Genomic DNA, 19,321 nt, shown 5'->3' on the forward strand with positions numbered 1-19,321 from the left:
CACTCACATCCCATAGAATGAATAGAATGCGTCCTGCTTCACACTCACATCCCATAGAATGAATAGAATGCGTCCTGCTTCACACTCACATCCCACAGAATGAATAGAATGCGTCCTGCTTCACACTCACATCCCATAGAATGAATAGAATGCGTCCTGCTTCACACTCACATCCCACAGAATGAATAGAATGCGTCCTGCTTCACACTCACATCCCACAGAATGCGTCCTGCTTCACACTCACATCCCACAGAATGAATAGAATGCCCTGCTTCACACTCACATCCCACAGAATGAATAGAATGTCCTGCTTCACACTCAGAATGAATAGAATGCGTCCTGCTTCACAGTAGTACACTCACATCCCACAAGCTTGCCAAGGCACTGTCGGTGACGTGCTGCCGACTCTCAGAACAGTTATTTTTGGCGCGGGACACCATCATACATACAGCTACGCATAAATTAAGCATCAAGTCATTCTGTACTGTAGCCAGTGTGCTGTGGTAGAGCAGTCACTGCAGGAATCTCTTAAGGGCAGCCACATAGACAGCTATGTGTGTGTGGCCGTGTCCCTGGGTCTGTCCCTGTGTCCCTGGGTCTGTGTCTGTCCCTGTGTCTGTCCCTGTGTCCCTATGTCCCTGGCTGTGTCCGAGCACGAAAATAGCGTTATAGCATTTGTTCACCAATCACCACCATGTGTCACTGTTGCACAGCCTAACACACAGTCAGACACAGACACACACACAGGCCATGGAGGAGGGCTTGTACAGTACAGTACAGTACAGTACAGTACAGTACAGTACAGTACAGTACAGTACCACTCACTTCAGACAGGTCTGATTTCTCCACACCATGCAGCAGCTCATCGATCCAACAGCGGTACACTGTAGTTTCTAGAGTGACCCAGAGTCCTCCGTCTAATTCTCTCACTCTGCCTATCATTCACATGCTGCTAGAGGCCATTCAGAACATCAATATTGATTACAGGTCACTTCAAAAATAAACGCTGCCTGGCTGCGATGCAGCGTCACTAATTCCCACATGCACCGTGATGCGTGAACACACAGACACACACAAACCGTGGTTCCTAAGTGAAAAGTAAAATAAAAAATCACACCCGTGTGAACTGAGTGGTGCAACTAGTCAGTGACAGTGACGTCACACACTAACCATAGCAACCATGCTCACCTGTACGTGGCCCCACGTACAGGTACACACATACATAGACACATAGATACAGACAAAGCTGGTTATTGGAGTGGTTTGCACCACTCAAAAAGTAATACAGTAAATGTATTAACCCATTTAGGCCTGACGTCGAAATAAAAAAAACGTTCGTTCTGAATTTTCGCTCCGATTTTTTAAAAATAGCAGATCTACAAGCTCGTAGCGCACCACTCGGTGGCGCGCTATGAGCTTGTAGATCTGCTATTTTTCCAATAGCCAAAGTAGAACATAATGCTTAGTTAAAACACCAAAAGGTGTTCCCGTCCAGAATGGGTTAAAAAATAAATCACACCTATGCGAAGTGAGGGGGGCTCATATATTAAAGTCTAACTCATTGATTAGGTGATGTAAAACAAACGGTGCCAACACAAACATTAAACGCCATGAACAATAAAGAGACAATATGACGTAAATTGTCCCTTCATTGTCAATGGCATTTTTAAATCAAACATTGAACTAAAAACAAACATTAAACCTGTATATAGGAGGGGCTAGCGCCCTTAGAGTATATATGAATAGAGACGACACCCGAGTTCTCCTCCCATCCACTTGCATTAAGTTGCTCAAAAGCGCATGAGGCGATTTCACTCCTCCTTCCGGGTAGGAACAGAGTGCATTCTGGGATGGATTTGCCCCAAACACATGAACGCGCTGCCGCTGACTATCATTGCAGGCATTCAGCGTTCACGTGTCATCGTGAACGTGCACAATGATAGTCAACGGACCAGCGCGTTCATGTGTTTGGGCCCACGCTGCAATACCAAATTCGGCCACTATGTCCATTTCGCCTCAGGGTTTCATCCGGGTGCCGTTTCTATTCATATATACTCTAAGCTAGTGCCCCTCAATAATCACACCCTTGTGAAGTGAGGGGCCAATCACAATTTGCGTCCTCACCTTTGTCATCAATGTTTGTGTTACGCAATGTTTGTGACTATGACGTAAAATTGTCCATTCATTGTCAATGGGAATTTAATGTTTGCACACACACACACACACACACACACACACACACACACACACACACACACACACACACACACACACACACACACACACACACACACACACACACACACACACACACACACACACACACACACACACACACACACACACACACACACACACACAGCAGGACATAGAAGGGGATAGCGCCCCTCAAAAACATGACTGAGATCCATTGGTGTGTGAAAAGGAGTTACACACTGTGCAGTGTGCATCAGTGTTGATTTCGTCGACTAAAACTATGACGGAAAATCGTCATAGTCGACACTAAATGGAAACTAAATGAAAACCAAGCTATGATGACTAAAACTAAGACTAAATATATTGACAATTTCGTCAACAAACAAAAACTAGACTAAAATGTTAGGAAGGGACTAGTGGACAAGAGATCCAGTATAAGTCATTTTACACTTGTCAAGTGTAAAATCAGCCATTACGACGCCATCAAGGCCCACCACAATACATTTTAATTGACTAAATCAACTGTAGATTTAGTCGACTAAAACCGCATGACATTTAGTCGACTAAAATTAGACTAAACACTAAAACGTTCCAGGTGACGGAACATTTTTTGACTAAAACGGAATGAAGTTTCTTTCCAACGACTACGACTAAAACTAAAATAGAATTGTGCTGCCAAAAACAACACTGGTGTGCATAATATCGCGTAGTCGTGTATTAATTAACACACGGTACTAAACGATGCAATACAAGAAGAATCGTCGCGGAGTTGAAACATTCCACATTGAAATAAATACATTTTCTCTGAAACGGCACAGTCTGTGAACTCGGGAGTGACATTTCAAGTGGCTGCTATGGCGACGACGCGGCTGCGCTCAGCTTGATGCTTACAGCGTTTCAATTCAATACGACACATAAAGACATCCATGCCAAGTCTCAGACTCTCAAGGAGAGGCCGTCCATAGGGCTGGGGCACAGGAGGAGAGTGCACACGTACATACACATCCTGTATGCAACTCACACACACACACACACACACACACACACACACACACACACACACACACACACACAGAAACTCTAATTGATCACATTTATGAGTGTGCACCTCCCACAGCTCATTTATGAGTGTGCACCTCCCACAGCGATCGTGAATAGAGGCAGATGAAAGAGAAAGTTGAAAAGGTCTAGAGCGAACCACATCGTTCGACCAACAATCTACACTTGATCTGAATCTTTAACCCCCCCCCCACACACACACACACACACACACACACACATATCACACACATGCTTCTCACATACTAACACCTTCGACTTTTCATTCATCCTTGCCGCCGCCTCCTTCCATGTTCAGTCTCCATCATTCATTCCCACACTCACAATCTCACATCACACCTCGCTCCATTTATGTCAACCTGTCTGTCTATCATATTTCCCCACAGTAGAGCGTCTAAGCCGCACTTCAGTATCTCACCTGTCAGAGAGTCCAGGACACCACATAACAAGATCACACCATGCCCCCCCCCCCCGGTTTGATCGTGGTTCATTCAATTCCGCCGACCTGCGCAGCGTATAGTATCAGCCCCTCCTGACCGCATGACACCGTCCTGTCTGAATAAAGCGGGGGTGGGTGGGTGGCGCCCAGGGGGAGGTCCTGAAACACTGATGGTCAATAATGTGGTGACAGGACAACTCACCCCTTTTCTGTTTTCCTACATATTTTCCAAGTGACGGGATAAAAGAAAAACTCCCGGAATTGTCCCCCAGTGAGGGGGGGGGGGGAATGGACGGCAGACGACTGGACTTTGAATTTCTCTAACTATCAACTTTCGCGACAGACAGCCTAAATATCATTTATGAAAAGGCTACTACAGTGAAGTCGGTTCACGGAGGTTGTTGTTGTAGTCTCTCTATGTGGGGGTTATCTGACGAGGTACCACTTGAGTGGGCAAAACCTTACATTATACTAAATTATACTAAATGGTAAAATGGTGCATTTATATAGCGCCTTTATCCAAGGCGCTTTACATAGATTGTGCATTACATTCACCCATTCATACACCGATTGCGGCGGAAGCCATGCAAGGGACCAACCAGCACATCGGGAGCAATTTGGGGTTCAGTGTCTTGCCCAAGGACACTTCGACATGTAGACAGGAGGAGCCGGGATTCGAACCGCCGACCCATGGATCATTGGACGACCTGCTCTACCTCTTGAGCCACAGTACTAAATTGTTTATACTTTATAGGGTCAATATAAGTAAAATTATAAAGCCTTTCCATAGGAGTATCTTTTTATAGTTTTCCAAAAAGAATACAAAGTTATCCACCTCACTGGAGAACATTCCGGGAGGAAAGCAAGGCAAGCACCGGGGTGAGTTGTCCAGTGTTCACCGGGGTGAGTTGTCCAGTATTCCTATCATTGGGGTGAGTTGTCCAGTATTCCTATCATTTCATGAGTTTTTCCTTTTATCCGTCACTTGGAAAATATGCAGCTTAACCCATTTTGACCCGAGATCAGATTCTAAAAATCTTCTAAATCCTGACAGTTTTCTGAAAAAGCTATGTTTCTATGTCAGTCTTTCTTTGATTTTTCAAAAAATAGCAGACCTACAAGTTCGTAGCGCGCCACTCGGTGGCGCGCTGCGAGCTTGTAGATCTGCTATTTTTCAATAGCTGAAGCATAACATAATGCTAACCAGTGGCGTGCACAGACATTTAGAGGGCACATTTAGAGGGAAAAAAGGGCACCTTGTGCAGCGCGTGGAACCGGGCCGGTTGCCTAAATAGTGTGAGATTTATAGATTCTGGGGACTAAATAATATATTAGAAGCGTTTTATTAAGAATTGATCAATGTCACCATGGTCCACATACTGTACGTGTACACTGTACAAAAAATAAAAATACGTTTTTTGTTTCCCTGTTTTTTTTTCAAAAGGGCACATTGCCAAAAGGGCAGAGGGTGTTCTAGCACCCCCTAGTGTCTATCTGTGCACGCCACTGATGCTAACACCAAAAGGGGTTCCCGCCCAAAATGGGTTAAAGATTCATCTGTGTGTGAGATGAAGACGTGTTGGTGATGGAGACATATCTTTCATATACATAGTGAGTAGACACATCAACAGGATTGACATTATGTCAATCTCATTGTATTTTTCATATTGTTCTTTGGAGTACTTATATCATGTTACAGAATGTGATACATTAACCCATTTTGACCCGACGACGATTCCACGAATGTCTTCTAAATCCTTTTCTTTAAAAATCAATGTTTCTATGTCAGTCGTTCTCATACATTTTCATGTGAAGGACCCCCAAAAATGTATGTAATTGGCCGTCGACCCCCATCTGAAAGTACCGGTATGTTGTTTCAGGGACCCCCCTAGAAGCAAGGATTTGAGTTAAAAACGTTCGCTCTGAAAGAATATTTATTCAAAAGGTTTGCGCCACATTTTCACGATTTTTCAAAAATAGCAGACCTACAAGTTCTAAGCTATGAGCTTGTAGGTCTGCTATTTTTGAATAGCTAAAGTTTAAAATAATGGTTAAAACTTAACACCAACAGGCGTTCCCGCCCAAAATGGGTTAACCAGCACATTAACCAGACAGAGAAGGGGCAGTGATTCTGTCGGACCACCCCGACACAGCAAGAGCTGAGAGCATAGCCCCCTTTACCAGATATGGAAGATGGGGAATTAAAAACACCACATCATGAGCATTTCTCATTTCAGCATCAGTGTTGATTTCGTCGACTAAAACGAAAAGATGAAAAATGTCCGTCTACTGACCCTTTTCACTGACGAAAATCAAATAAAAACGAAATAAAAATGATGACTAAACCTAAGACTAAATATATCGACAATTTTGTCAACAAATAAAAACTGGACTAAAATGTTAGGAAGGGACTAGTGGACAAGAGATCCAGTATATGTCATTTTATACTTGGTTGCATGCTGAAAATAGCCGATCTACAAGCCCACAACGCGTCGCAGCGCGACGTGTTGTGAGCTTGTAGATCGGCTATTTTAAGCAGGTGTAAAATCAGCCATTACGACGGGATCAAGGCCTGCCAAAATACATTTTAGTCGACTAAATCAACTGTAGATTTAGTCGACTAAAATCTTATGATATTTAGTCGACTAAAACTAATCTAACACTAGTCAAACATTCCAGGTGACTAAACTGTGACTAAAACTACATGACGTTTCAGTCCAAAGACTATGGCTAAACTAAAATAGAGATTTGCTGCCAAAAACAACACCGATTTCAGCATATATGCACAACGTTGCATATCACCAGAGAACGTCTCTCTGCAGTTCTGTCTCTACTGACGTCGAGCTTAGAAAAGCGGAGCGAGAGCGAGAGAGAGAGATCGACCAAGAGTGAGAGAGAGCACGTCGTCAGATCGATGTGTTAAGCAACGTGGCTTGGCATGGTGCACGTTCTGCCAACTTGTATTAGAGAGAGTGTGTGTGGCCATAAGTATTACAGCAAGCAAAGGTTGATACCGACGCCAGGTCAACAATTTTTGACACACACACACACACACACACACACACACACACACACACACACACACACACACACACACACACACACACACACACACACACACACACACACACACACACACACACACACACACACACACACACACACACACACACACACACACACACACACACACACACACACACCTCTCATTGGTCAGTCGTCTGGCTCCTCCCCCCCGAATCATACAACCTGTACCTGCATGCAGAGGTCAACATTATGTCACTGCGTAGCTGCTCATCTGTGAAAGCCCCGCCCACAAAGTACTCACTACTACCACTCAGTCCTGGAAATCCCTTTCATTTCCATGAAAATGACCTGAAATGAATCTCACTCCAACTCTATTCCCCACACAGAGGTTGTGATAGCCAGAGAGAGAGTGATACGGAAAGAGAGAGGTTAGAAATGCTGCAAAACATCTGCGATAGATAGATAGATAGATAGATAGATAGATAGATAGATAGATAGATAGATAGATAGATAGATAGATAGATAGATAGATAGATAGATAGATAGATAGATAGATAGATAGATAGATAGATAGATAGATAGATAGATAGATAGATACTTCACCACTGGCATACAAATAAATAACCATACTGTGTATCATTAAAAACCCAAAGTGCAATAGTGCTGGTGCAATGTAATAATAGTGTAAAGTCATGCAAACCTGTGTACATTTGAATGAATATACATTTACATACTACACACACACACACACACACACACACACACCGCCAGCACTCAGTGACTCTAACTCCCTGGATAGATACGTATATGTGCAGATGTGTGCGTCTTCGTGCACTTGCCTGTGTGCACGGATGGCAGTGGCAGTGACAAATGAGCCAAGCTCATCCAAATAGCCTGTGATTAGGACACAGTGGCCCATAATTGCCTCTCATTAGCATTTGAAAGTGAGTGGCACATATAGGATCAAAGGCTAGGGGGTGAAATAGCAATCGCATGTTTTGGTAGGTTTGTGTTATTATCGTCATTATTACACTTAGAAGTATACTGGTATTATTAATAGTGGTGCTATTTAATTTATACCTTTCTAGTTTGTTCTACTTAATTTGTATACATTTATGATTCACCTTTATGTGAAAAAAGTGACGGGCGCTCTTATCATCGTACGATTTGCTCAGACACTACTGTAGTGTATATGTAAAATTGTCCATTCATTGTCAATGGGAATTTAATCTTTGTGTAGGACATAAATACCGATTTGCTTAAGACACATATGACGTAAATTCTCCATTCATTGTCAATGGGAATTTAATCTTGTAAGACGATAATCTACACTAATAGCTGAATATAGGAGGGGCTATAGTGCCCCTCAAAAAATATTATTAAAAACAAAATAGTGGTACTATTAGGCTAGCGGAGAGCTGGGCAATATGGACAGAATCAAATGTGACAATATTGTTGACCAAATACCACGATATCCATACTGTGACAATATTGTGGGGATGATTATAGGCACTTTCTCAAAATATGTATACAAAAAACAAGTAATGTCTACCAAATACAATAATAAGTGGGTAAAGGCAAATAATATAACAACAACTAGAACAGTATTCACTTCACTTAAATCCGGGAACAGTAAAAGACAGCACTTCTGCCAATGCCATATCACAATATTCTCATATCATAAATCCAATATCATTGATATATTGTATTGGCAGCCCTAACGGCATTAACATTTCAACATTCAACAGACATTTGCCTTGTGAAGTTGTGACAATGAAATCATATTAAATTTGAGGACAGAGTCTCTGCTTTTATCCATGGAGGGACTGAGAGTCGTGTTGTGGTATCTATTGATACAGAATGATGAATTGAACATGGTGGGCCCTCTTGTAAACAAGTGTAATACTTTATGGTGTCGTCCACAGTTAACAGTTTTGTATCGAGTTGTGCTTGAATTAAATGTACTGTAATTCTCCAATCTGTTAAGAAATTCATCAATCAAAGAAGACTGTTACACAAAAATCAACGGGTCAAAGTCAAAGATGAATGAGAAATGGTCCTCTTGTTGTTGAAAGATTTGAATATTCACAAAAATGCTAAACATTAAAGTGTTCATTCAAAGTGCATAACAAAAAGATCTTTGCCCAAGAGGCTAATGTTTTAAATATGAAGTGTACTCATACTGTAGTGTGTGTTGTGCCGGTAAAGCACAGCTGAACTCATGGCACAAGTACAGCTTTAATGGTCGAGTGGATCACTTCAAAATAAATACAATCTAACGCATTTAGACCCGAGGACGATTCTACAAATGCCTTCTAAATCCTGACACTTTTCTGAAAAACCCACGTTTCTATGTTAGCCGTTCTCAAACATTTTCATGTCAAGGACCCCCAAAATGATGTGCATTTGGCCGCCGACCCCCATCTGAAAATATGTTATTCCAGGAACCCCTCCAGAAGCAAAGATTTGAGTGTAAAATATTCGCTCCGAAAGAATATATATTCAAAGATTTGCGACACATTTTCACGATTTTTCAAAAATAGCAGACCTACAAGCTCGTAGCGCGGCACTCAGTGCCGCGCTACGAGCTTGTAGATCTGCTATTTTTCCAACAGCTAAAGTATAACATAATGCTTAAAACACAAAGGGGTGTTCCTGACTGTCCAGAGTGGGCTAAAGCACGGCCCCTCCAGATTAAACATGACTTTAGCCCATTCCAGAGCAATATGAAAAGACAACATTATGTGCCAAGTGAAAACTCTTGGTTTCAGGAGGCATGTATAGTATAGGTAGCGTGGCCTACATACAGTGTTACGCTTTGTTGACAGGCAGCTTCTGGCCAAATCCTCGGGTTCATGGGAAGAAAGAACAGCGTGATCCATCCAGTCCTCGACAACTACGGCTGCATGGCACGAGGCCAAAACAAACAGGCTAACCGCAAGTGATATCACACAGAAACCAACGTATGGAGAGACAAATCGACAAACATCGTAACGTTGTGTCATATTCTTGGCTCAAGTCGTCTCATTTAGATATTATTTATAGCAAAGGCCAACGACAGGGTTGACTTTTTTGTCTGTTCACAAATATATGACATATGGCTCCAGTCCAAAAATGCTTGGGCATAATAATCAACAAGTATTGCCGTCCCTCAGGCAGACATGTGCAAATATAACATGCATGATGTGCATGAATTAATAGCAATGTGTGCCGTCTAATATATGTGATACGGGTAGTTAATTTGCATATTCGCACAACATCTCCACGCATGTGAATATTCACAGCTAATCGAGTGATAGCAACATTTTGCTCATGACTGATGGGGCAAACATTATACAGTAGACAGTACTGTACAATACGCCATGTGAATTTCAAACTACTGTACATGGGTCTGACTCTGCAGCACAGCATGGGCTGTTGAAGCCCTTCTTTCTACACAGTAAAATCCTCATGTTAAAAGAAACTCTTGAGTGCAAATATGGAACCAACTGGACCTTTATATACGGGAGAGCAACTCTGGGAGTGTAGCAGTGTTGATTTTGTCGACTAATACCAAGAGGAGAAATGTTGGTCGACTGCCTTTTTTCACTGACGAAAACTAAATGGAAACTAAAATGAGAGACTAACATGTTTACGAAGGGAGTAGTGGACAAAAGATCCACTTGGTTTGAATGCTGAAAATAGCAGATCGGCTATTTTGTCAAATCAGCCATTACGACGGTATCAAGACCCGCCAAAACACATTTCAGTCGACTAAATCAACTGTAGAATTAGTCGACAAAAAAATCTTATGACATTTAGTCGACTAAAACTAGACTAACACCAAGACATTCCAGGTGACTAAAACTAAATGAAGTTTCATTCCAAAAGACTATGACTAAACCAAAACGGAAATGTGCTGCCAAAAACAACACTGGGGTGTAGCAGGCAGCCTACAAATGGAACTAACTGGACCCATAAATAATACTCCATTCAGGTTCCATTGTGTTGTGCACTGACTGACTGACTGACTGACTCCCAGGATTAAATTGACGCCCAGCCTTTTCACAGTGTAGCCTTCCACCATCCTAGTACTACTGACTGACTGTAAAGTGTAAACAAGAGTAAAAATAGGCTGCTTCCACCATCACACTAGGCTTTCCCCCTACACTACACAGTGAGTGAGTCCCGTTATATAATCATCCCAAAGCTCGGATGAATGACATCACGGGTAGTCAGTCAGTCGTCCAGGCAGCAATCACAAACCCTCCTTTACAATGAATCCCACCCCACCACCACCACCCCCCACCCACCACCACCACATCGAACACGATTATAAAGACAGTTCAACTGAAGACACAGCAGGGAATTAAAGTCCTGGCGTTTTTATTTCCAAAAAGGTTGGGAGACCGTGGGACTGTCTGTGATAAAGCAGTTTTCTGTGTCTTTTTTTGTAGCCTATATATACCAGATTAATTATAGACAGTTGAACTGAAGACACAGGGGGAAAGTCCTGCGTATTTATTTTCAAAGCTGGGAAGTGATAAGCAGTTTTCTGTATTTTTGTTGTATATACCCAGACAGAGAACTGCACTTCCGCGGTTGAAAGAGAGAGAGAGAGAGAGAGAGAGAGAGAAGGGGGAAAACACAAAACAGGGGGCAAGCCTCGCTTTGACAGCTCCTGGCTGTCAGTTCAAACAGTTCAAACAGTTTACAGCCCCCTGTTACCAAGAAAATAATTAGATATCAATGAGAAATGATTGAACGAGGAGGAGAAATGTTTGGAGTGGCGCAGTTACTATAGTAGAGTCAGCTGCTCCGCTCCCTTCTCTCTGTTCTGTCCCACTTCATAAAACACTACTTTGCGTTTTCACTTCGACATGACAGTGTGTCAGAACCAGAACTCCACACGTACAGTCCACAGGCACAGACACACCCGGTGCACGAATACAAAACATATGTCAGAGTGTAAAACTAAAAAAAAGTAAAACATTTCCCTAAAGGCTTTTTATAGTTTGGGACGATAATAATAAAGCAGCGCGTCTGCGCGAGACAGACAGACCCTGCCTAGTTGTTTCTCTTCTCTCTCTCTCTCTCTCTCTCTCAGCCATTTTCCTCTACCAACAACACACAGCCAAAGAGAGAGCATACATTTACAACAACTGGCACTTTGGTTAAATGAAAAGAAGAAAAGAAAGCAATGTCAGCTTAAAAGAACCGAGCCGTACGGTGTGTTACTTACTGTGCGGACCCGGTGTAATGGAGAGTGTGTGTAGTCTCTCTCCTCTCCTAGCTTTGCTCCAGCGCCGCTGACGGAGGAAACGTCTCTCCCCTACTACTGATGTCTGGGCTTGCGGTGTGTGTGTGTGTGACTGTGCGTGTGTGCGTGTACGTGCGCGCGTGTGTGTGCGTGCGTGTGCATAGGAGAGAACCCTGCGTCAAGTTGGACGAGCGTAAGCACTTGTCTTCCGGTCGCTGATTTTTCAAAATAAATGACAGTTAAAGGGGAATTCCACTCATTTAACAACATTTTACTGTCATTAATATACATTAGAGCTGTTGTGTGAACATAAAAAAAAGTCCCCTCATTCTGTGTTTTCTATAACTGTAGGTCTGGAAAAAACATTATTAACATTGTACATCTTGATGACATCATCAAGATGTACTTCACAATGGTAAAGCTGCTATAAGCAATAATATGTCAAAATTTGAATTACCTTTTTTTTAAGGTATTCAGACAGCCAGCAATGGGTAGAACGCTTCCAAAAAAATGTAGTCTCTGTGACACATCTAGGGGCCGCAATCTGCATTCAAAGATGTTCCTAGAAGCTTTGTCATTGGTTGAAAAAAAACGGGTCGAAATGACTAACCAATCAGGGAGTAGACAGGCAAATCGACCAATGACAAAGCTTCTAGGAAAATCTTAGATGTGTCACAGAGACTACATTTTTTGGGAGCGTTCTACCCATTGCTGGCTGTCTGAATACCAAAAAAAAAAAGTCATTTAAATTTTGACTTATTATTGCGTATAGCAGCTTTAATGATTTTTTTCAGACACCTTTAAGATTTGTATTTTATTTGTATTAATAAAACAAATGTTGGCCCCGGGCCCCCTAATGCAGCCTGACGGCGCATCGTGGGTTCGAATCCCGTTCCGTTCCTCTGACGAACGTTGCTGTATGTCACTCCCTCCCAGTCTCCCCCCCCCCCCCCCACCTCGTTTCCTGTCTGTCTCCACTTTCCACTATCAATAAAGGCAAAAAGACCCAAAAATATATATAATTTTTTAAAATAAAATAAAACAAATGTTAACACATTAAACTAGGGTAGTTTTGACGCTGCAAGAAGGAATAGGAAACAAAAATACAACTTTTCAATTTAATAGCAAATTAATAACATTAAAGGTATATTCAGTAATTTCACTTAATTCAAATATCACTTTTTTTGTTTTGTTGTGATAATCCTCCCTATTATAGAGTGTGCTGACCATATGGAGTTCCTCCCTGTCCCCAGTTAACCCCTGGGGTAAAACAAACCGTAGGTTTCGTTTTTGGATAGGTGGCCCAGCCTTCATCCAATCAGGATAGAGAGGGGCCTTCCGCCAAACATGATCGAGCGGGGGCGGGCCTTGGTGTGCGTGCTGTTAGCCTGTTGCGTGTCCCCCCACTGTAGTGCGTTGTTACCGGGGCGGACTGGGGGGTTTTCCAAATCACCGAAATCACTGAATGCTCCTTTAATCCCAGCCTGCTCCCACCATAGACTATTAAAAGGATAGAGACTGAACCGTAGCGTCCACGATTCATGTCAGTGGAAGTTGCTCAGTGGCGTTTTGAAGCACCCGGAAGAACCGTCTACATTTTTTGATGCGGAAGTGCAAACGGGCGCTCAATGTTAAACCCCAGTTGCAGGGGGTTTCCTAGTCATAAATCCATGGGTCCGCCTGCAGTCCCACCTCTTACCACTAGGGCCCAGAGATTCAACGTTGGAGAGCTGCACTCGGGGCTTGGCTCCCACCCACCGACTTCAAATTTGACACACCACCAGAGGGACTGCAGTGCCCGTTCCACACCACCAGAGGGAGTGCAGTGCCCGTTCCACACCACCAGAGGGACTGCAGTGCCCGCTGTCAAGTCCTTCGGATCGCCGTTTGTCCAGAACCAGAACAAAAGCCTCTGCCCGGTCCTCGGACATCAGGGCCTATAGATCTCCATATATGGAGCTGGCCTGTTCTGACATCACAATGATTTTCTGACATCACAATGATGCACGACCTCGCCCTTTATTAGCCAATTGATCACACCTGATCACCCCCCCAACGGGCACTGTTCTAGTATTTTTTAATACCGTAATCATCATCAAGTTTGCTGAATGATGCAGCACAGTGGTGATGGGCATTATCACAAACAGCAAGCCCCCAGTAAGGCTATCCAATGTTGAAGCTGCCACTAAAAAAGGCGAAAAGTGGAACTGCAGCACGTTCATGGTGGCGGACGGACGTTCATGCGTCATCCCAGGACCTCAAATTTGAGGTCCGGGCTTAACTTCCGCTCTCTCGAGCCATTGAGTTATATAATTGTACCTTTTATTACTCTATGACAAACAGCAACAAGAGGGCCTCTTCTTGAACTCTTGAAACCACCGAGGAGATCATTGTGAATTTATGAACGTGATCTGGCAGTGACACATAGGCTACAAGACTTTCATGGTCAAAATGGGACACCGGCGGAGAGCGTGAGCACTTTCTGTGGTACAACACATCACTGTAGACTTGTCATCATGGACAATGAATGCAGACAGACAATGTGTCAAGGATGATTATAGGCAGCGGCCGCAGAATGCACTTCAGACAGCGGGAGAGAATTCAAGGTCCCACAGAAGGTCGTGAAATCTGCCTAGTCAACTACTACCCTAATCTCTCAAGACAGCGCCGCTGCCTCAGCGCCACTACCTTAAACATGTAGTGTTGTTAGTAGGAACTAGAACTGCACCCTGTCGAGTGCCTACTTGCGCTTTGCACACAAGTAGGCCATAAATGCCCTACTAGTGCGCAAGCAGAGCGCGCAAGTACTGTCGACCGCTACGAACTTTCAAATCTCAGCCTCTCTGTAAACCATTGGAATTAAATACTAAATCAGGTTATAACTGGCTGTCAATGGCCAGTTGACAGCCAATATTGGGTTAGCTAAGTTGAAAAGTAGTATATTGTGGTCACTTGGGTTGTTTTATGCGTATGCCGTGGTATTGATTTTGAGTGTGACGTAATGAAGATATGTATCAATGGCGGGATATAACTGGCTTTCGATGGTGACGTAATAAAGGAAGGTTTCATATTACATACGATGTGTACATAGAGGCATTGCCTTTAATCCAACCGACACTGAAACATATCTTTATTACGTCACCATCGAGAGCCAGTTATACCCCGGCATTGGTACATTACGTCACTCTCAGTATATGTACCACAGCATACGCATCGAAGCGCCGGATAAACCACATTACTTGCGCAAGTATAAATAAACCATAGTTATTAGAATATCTAGGGAGCGGACGGCACCCCCATCAATTCATTTGAATAAAAGTTGCTCACAAGCACATGGAGCACCCGGAAGTACACTCTTCTTCCGGGATTGGCTCCAACGTTGGATGCAATTCTTTGAGACACATATACGGGTATTTCCATTCCATTATTGTTTAACGCTAAAGACCATTGGAATTGCATTACGTTTTTTTTCGTGTAGTATTGTAGTGGCGGAAACTGAAAAAACAGCAGCAACATAAGAGATAAAAATCACACCTGTGTGAAGTTAGGAGGGGCGCTCTTATCATGCTATGATTAGGTGATGTAATGATGATGTAAAACAAACATTAAATTCTCTTTATTGTTAATGGGATTTGGGTTTGTGATGAAGTAAATTGTTCCTTCATTGTCAATGGCGTTTTTAAAACAAACATTGAACTAAAACAAACATTAAACCTGATATAGGAGGGGCTAGTGCCCCTAAAAAACGGGACGCTCAAATGGACCTTTTCCTTGTTCCCCAGCTACAAAAAAGCAACAATCACATACTGGTATCTCGGGGCAACTGAGCTAACGCGCTTGGCACTTTTTATTTTTTATTTTAGTAAGCCTATAATCAAAATATAGAGATCACAAAGACAAATATGCAATATTATTATTTTTCATCTAGCCCTTTATTTTTTATATCCGTGGACTGGAAGTCAAATGCTTATGCTCGTTTGACTTGACAGAGCCGTCTGCAGCGCACCTTTTCTGTCTCTGTGTGCGTGCGTGCGTGCGTGCCTCCTATAAATATGGAGCAGGCTGTGCTACTCCTCCAAAAATGAGAAGAGCAGAACAAACAACTACAAGCAGTTCCAACAGCGTGTTCACGGTTCACTAACGTCACATGACTGACACCAATTAGATTGACTGTATCAATTTAAATACAGTAGTGTGTCCACCATGGCAGGGTTCTCAACCTGTGGGTCGCGACCCCTCGGGGGGTCCTGAAATGATTTAGAAAAAAAAACTGAATAGCTGGAAAATGGAAATTGACAGGTTACATTTACATAGTACACATAGTGCATGCATAAACCTTCCTTAATGATTATATCTGGTTTCAGTATAATATATATGATGTATTTTCTCTATTATTAAGGTTATTGTAGCAGTCAATTTGTATTGGGGTTTCAGTGCAGGCTGGCCCAGATCCAGCCTGCACATTTGTTTGTTTGTTTTTTAAGTGAGTGAGTGAGTGAGTGAGTGAGTGAGTGAGTGAGTGAGTGAGTGAGTGAGTGAGTGAAGCGAGTGAGTGAAGCGTTATTCATAGTCTAATATCTTCGGTGGTGAGGTGACCACCGAACTACAACATGACGTCACTGAGCCGCGGTGAAGAGTAAACCACCGCTCTCCCCAGCCCTTCTCTCTGTTTTTACTCACCACCGTACCACTCCACGTTATTACAGCTCCGGTGGTCACCTCACCACCGGAGCGGTGGTCACCTCACCACCGAAAACCCAGACTATGAATAGGCCTTGAGTGAGTGAGTGAGTGAGTGAGTGAGTGAGTGAGTGAATGAGTGAGTGAATGAGTGACTGAGTGAGTATTTTGTCTACTTTTTCTTATTTTTTTTTCTCACTCTGTTTTTTTAACAGACTTGTGATTTTGTAAATAACAATAATTGTTATAATACACGTAATATTAATAAATACATTTAGGACATTTTGGAACAACCATAGGCCTACTTTAAAGAGAGCCATAATTCTACTGTATTTTGCTTCTACCTTGACCATACAGTACGTACATACATTGGGGAAACCAACATATTACTTTTGCATAAACTATGATAGGCCTATACATTTGGTGGGGCTGTCCTGTAGCCTATACTGTTTGTGTTTGGTGGGGCTGTCCTGTAGCCTATACTGTTTGTGTTTGGACTACAGGTCTGTCCTGTAGCCTATACTGTTTGTGTTTGGACTACAGGTCTGTCCTGTAGCCTATACTGTTTGTGTTTGGACTACAGGTCTGTCCTGTAGCCTATACTGTTTGTGTTTGGACTACAGGTCTGTCCTGTAGCCTATACTGTTTGTGTTTGGACTACAGGTCTGTCCTGTAGCCTATACTGTTTGTGTTTGGACTACAGGTCTGTCCTGTAGCCTATACTGTTTGTGTTTGGACTACAGGTCTGTCCTGTAGCCTATACTGTTTGTGTTTGGACTACAGGTCTGTCCTGTAGCCTATACTGTTTGTGTTTGGACTACAGGTCATTTGGTGGGGCTGTCCTGTAGCCTATACTGTTTGTGTTTGGACTACAGGTCATTTGGTGGGGCTGTCCTGTAGCCTATACTGTTTGTGTTTGGACTACAGGTCTGTCCTGTAGCCTATACTGTTTGTGTTTGGACTACAGGTCTGTCCTGTAGCCTATACTGTTTGTGTTTGGACTACAGGTCTGTCCTGTAGCCTATACTGTTTGTGTTTGGACTACAGGTCTGTCCTGTAGCCTGTACTGTTTGTGTTTGGACTACAGGTCTGTCCTGTAGCCTATACTGTTTGTGTTTGGACTACAGGTCTGTCCTGTAGCCTATACTGTTTGTGTTTGGACTACAGGTCAAGAGGGTAGATGTCAACATGCCAGAAAGTCATGACAGACTTTTCAAGGTATACAGATAAGACATCTGAGAGAGAGAGAGAGAGAGAGAGAGAGAGAGCGAGAGAGAGAGAGAGAGAGAGAGAGAGAGAGAGAGAGAGAGAGAGAGAGAGAGAGAGAGAGAATGACATGTAGGCTAGTAGCTATATGAAACGCTTGTGAAATCAATTTCATTATCAGCGTTATGACTTCAATTAAAGCCAATTCATCTAAATTCAAGTCACTTAACTACTTTTCTATTAATTGAGAGGACTTTTATAAGCAATGCAGGTCTACTGTTACTCAGAACCAATGTACTTCTTGTCATAATATTAAGTTTGTGTGGCTATAGAAATGTGGTTTCTACATGAGAAAAAGGACATGACCACAAAATGTGTCGTCTTTCTCTCTCACACACACACACAGTCTCTCTCTCTCTCTCTCTCTCTCTCTCTCTCACTCTCTCTCTCTCTCTCACTCTCTCACTCTCTCACTCTCTCTCTCTCTCTCTCTCTCTGTTGACCCTAGTGATTCAACGCATGGAATTCAATGGCCCAAACCACACCAAGACGGTTTTAGCATTAACTCCTTGCAACCGTTTGGGCCCGAGGAGTTGCATGGTGACACTTTGGTGTGGTTAGGGCTTAAGAGGTATAGCCTAGGCCTACTCCCCCCCCCCCCCCCCCCCCCCACATGGGTGACCTCTTCCAGATTTCCAACATGGCCGCACCCTCCTCCTCCTCCTCCTCCTCCTCCTCCTCCTCTTGTCAAAGGGCAGGAGGGGTGGAACCTGATTCGGTGCGTGAGCCGCCGGGCGCACGAGGCCACGAGTGACAGAGGATCCCCCGTCACTCGCTCAATAAGTGGCCCATTGTCGTGCGCTCTTATTGTGCACCCGTCACATGTACGGCAGACAAAGGCGCGCGGAGGTAGTTTACGCAACGGAGCCAGCGAGGAGGCTATAGCGTTACGTCCATGGCCTGGATGGATGGATGGATGGATGGATGGATGCGTGGAAATGAAAAGATATGTTCTGTTGTTAAGCGAACAGGATTGGATACGTGAACGGAGAATGGGGACTCACAAGGTTCTTTACAAAGAGCTTTACAATGTAGTATTGTATAGTGTATGGGTGTGTGTACGCGGTTCAATATGAAAAGCTATACTTCCTGTTGTCCTCTTAACTTATGGCTATATATTAATAGTTCAGACATTAGTATGCTATTCACTGTCAGTCCAAATAGAGCTCCAGGCCAGACATATATTTCTATCTATCTATCTATCTATCTATATCTATCTATCCACACAAAGATAACAGAGGCAAATTCACTCCAAATTCACTCCATTGATTCAAATGATTAACTATTTGTTTTCTCTCTCCAATACACCCAATATGCACGCACGCACGCACGCACGCACGCACGCACGCACGCACGCACGCGCGCGCGCGAGTGTGTGTGTGTGTGTGTGTGAACAGTTCACTTGCGGTATGTAC

At 43.2% G+C, this 19,321-nt stretch overlaps 1 protein-coding gene across 1 annotated transcript in view; it reads right to left on the reverse strand.

The window, feature by feature from the left end:
• The window catches only part of atxn1a (ataxin 1a), a 212,764-nt gene extending 200,683 nt beyond the window's left edge, over positions 1–12,081 (reverse strand). The window contains exon 1 of the mRNA XM_079523259.1: positions 11,943–12,081. The gene's annotated coding sequence lies outside the window, so the exon portion shown is untranslated. The remainder of the gene's footprint in view (positions 1–11,942) is intronic.
• Positions 12,082–19,321: the final 7,240 nt, after the last annotated feature.

The sequence above is a fragment of the Electrona antarctica genome (assembly GCF_951216825.1).
Source record: "Electrona antarctica genome assembly, chromosome: 15".
Lineage (NCBI taxonomy): Eukaryota > Metazoa > Chordata > Actinopteri > Myctophiformes > Myctophidae > Electrona > Electrona antarctica.